Genomic DNA, 3,356 nt, shown 5'->3' with positions numbered 1-3,356 from the left:
CTGGCAGCCACTTGGGTTCACGTAACTGCACGAAATTGCCCCACAGCCACCTTCTCCATGTGGCAAAAGGAAATCTCCACCTGCTGGAGGTTGTCTCCCAGTCAGCATCTGCTCCCTAGCGCTGCCTGCAGCCCCGGGGCCTCCCACCCCCAGCCCCCGCCTGCTGCCTGAGCTGTCAGCCTGACTCCCAAACAAGCTGATTATCCCCATCTGGGGAAAACAAAACATGTCAGCAGCCGTGCCTGAGAAGAGGCCTGTCTTCCTAGTGAGAAGTAATCTGAGGAAAACTCCCCGCTCTCCTCTGCAATAGGAAGTGAGTGAACACCCGGGGTTTTCTTAGCCTGGCTTTCTCCTGACACATGGGGGGCAGGCCTCCACCAACATCACCTCCTCCGAGAAGCCTTCCAGGCCTAGACTGACCCTGCTCAGGTGACCCTACCACAGGCTTCCCTGAACCCTCCCAGGGCCTGCGAGGAATTTTCAGTCAATATTCTCCTATTCAGCCCTAGAGCTTTGGCCTGTATTTCAAAAATGGACTATTGGTTGTACCGTTTGCTGCTTTATAGGAATTTTGGAAATGGCTCTGGGCTGGAAGGCTTGCTCACTCCTCCTGGAAGAATTCTGTTCCTGGTTGAATGGGGTGGACTACGCAAGGGACGCAGTAGAGTTTCAGATCCAACTTGCCTCCGTTTGGGAAGACAAATTCACAACTTAGGCCTCCCCTCAGTCTCCTGGAACCCCCCTCCCCCATGCTTTCCTGCCCCTGTACGTGCCAGGTTCCCTCCAGCTATCTTCGAAGCACACCCAAACCAAGCCCCAACCCTCCCCAGCTTCAAGGGCCCTCAGCCCCCAGGCCCTTGGTACCTCCACCCCTCATCTGAGGGGACATTCTCAGCCCACTCTCTCTAACGTGGGAGCTGCTGACGGCAGAGATCACATCAGCCATGTCTGTCTGCCTGGGAATGTCCGGGCAACGTGCTAAGCGAACGATAGTGAAAGCCTCCTCCATCCCAGCCTGGCTTCTCTACCTGCTTTCACCTGTGAGCTGCTGGTGCCACTGCTCCAATGCCCTCCCCAAACTCTCGGGAGGACCCTGTGTGATCTGTGGCTCAGAACCCTCCTGCCCCTGCCCCTTTGGGGAACTAACATTCTCTGAACGCCTCCTCCAACGTGCCAGGTAGAGTGATAGCATTTTACATATCGATCTAACACAGCACCACGGTGTGCTCGATGCCGTGCCCCCCACTTTACAGATGTAAAAACTGAGGCTCAGAGAAGATACAGGTCCTCAGTGGCAGAGCAAGGAGCTGACTTGCAACCCTCTTGCTTCCTGGGCCAGGATTCTTTCCTCTCCATTCGACCAAGTTTCCAACGGCCAAGCCTCAGGCGAAAAGCGCTGCCCCTCCAGAGAGGACCCTAACCTGAGCTCGTGCAACCCAGTCAAATCTCCATCATCGGCTAATTGTTAAGGGGCATGTACCATATGCCGAGTGCAATGCTAAGTGGTTTGCAGGCATTGATACATGATAAGTCTCACAACAACCCTTTGAGATTTGTGCTTTTATAATCTCCACCTTGCAGATGAGGAAACTAAGGCACAGAGAGGTTAGCGAACCTGCCTAAGGTCACAGCTAGTAAGTGGCAGAGTCCATATTTTTAGTAGCATTCAGGCCAGAGACATAGGAACTACAGCTCGTCAGCACGATGCCTGGGGGCATCTGCCATGCTGCCCCCACATCACGTGGCCCCATACAGGGTGCCAGCTCCTCTCCCCAGCCTGCCTGCAGGCTGAGGGTGGGCCCAGAGTCTGCCACCCTGTGTCCCAGACTCCCCACTCTGACTGTGAGCTCCTCAAGTACAGCGACCACATTTATCCTCTTTTATGTCCTCCCACAGGGAGCAGAGATCAGAGCTGAACAAAAAGGGAGCATAATGATTCTACATTTGCGTCTACTCGGCCNTCTGATGGCCTTGACCCATGATAACCTTGGGTCAGATGGAGAATCCAACGTCAGTTGTTTCGAGTAGGACGTCTCCCCCAGAGACCCACCTCCATCTGCCCAACAGCCTACTTCACACCCCCAGCCTAGCATTTCCAACACGGGAGGCAGGGTCCTGCTTTAGTCTGCCAGTGCCCTATCTCCACAAATGGCACCATATTCATCAACTTGGTGAATCAGAAACCTGGGGATCACTCTTCACACTTCTCCATCCCTCGCCAGTCACCTGGGCAACAACATTTAGTAAGGACGTCCTGTGGGCCAGGCACTGGGGCTGCCATGGTCCCTGCTCTCCTGGAGCTCGCAGTCAGATGAGGCGCGCGGAAGTTAAGCAACGATCACACGAACAATATAATCCAATTTGCGATAGTGAAATAAAAGAATAGGGTGCCATGAGCCTATGCAACAAGGGACCTGATCTCATCCAATGGGTCAGGGGAGTTTCCCAGAGAGACAGCCTGTTGATCTTAGATCTGAAGGACAAGTGAATGGGGGCTGGGAGTAGAATGGGTGGGGATGGGGGTGGGGCACACTGCAGCAGACAAAGCAACAAGAATAGGACCATGAATAGAGATGGAGCCGCCTGGACTCAACCCACTGGACTCAGACCAGTGGAGGACAGGCAGAAAGGGACAGACTCAGATTTGAGGCCAAAGGGCCAGGTCAGATGGTGAGGAATTTAGGGACCCATCAAGCCCTGGGGCTGTAACCCAAGAGCAGTGAAAAGCTGCTGAAAAGCCCCCGAACAGATGATCGGGTCTCATTTGCATTCAAATAATATCACCCAGGATGCAAAGAATAAAACAGCCAGACTGAGGATCTGGGGAGACCAAGTAGGAAGCTGGAGCAGAGATGAGGTAGGAGGTTATGGTCTGGACTAAGGGAATGGTGGAAGAGGCAGAGAAGTGGGAGACCTGGAGCCCACCTGAGGAGGGCAGTGGATAGGACTGCGCATCCCAGCTCCCCTAGCAGCCAGGTGTGAGCCTGTGACAAAATCCAGGTCAAGGGGACGTGAGCAGACGTGATAGAAACAACATCTAGCACGTGCCACAAAAGAGAGGGGCATCACGCCTTTGCCCCTTCCTTGGAAGGGAAGTGGCTGGAACAGGGAAGTGAAGGTGGGAACCGAAGCAACCATCTCAGACGAAGAGAAGAAAGCTGCTTATGAGGGAGAGCGAAGGCGCACAATTGAGAAGGCGCCTGGGTCCCCCAGGAATGTGGAGCCACCCTATCAGCCCCGAACTGCCTACCTAAACTTTCATGTGACGAAGTGGCAGACGTCTATTTTTGTCTCACTGCCACTTTGGGTCTCTCGGTTACAGCTGCTGAATCAAATCTTGATAGAGTGAAGGATTA

This window comes from Hipposideros armiger, unplaced genomic scaffold (assembly GCF_001890085.2).
Source record: "Hipposideros armiger isolate ML-2016 unplaced genomic scaffold, ASM189008v1 scaffold_47, whole genome shotgun sequence".
In the NCBI taxonomy this organism is placed as follows: Eukaryota; Metazoa; Chordata; class Mammalia; order Chiroptera; family Hipposideridae; genus Hipposideros; species Hipposideros armiger.
Note: the sequence above shows the minus strand (reverse complement) of the source record.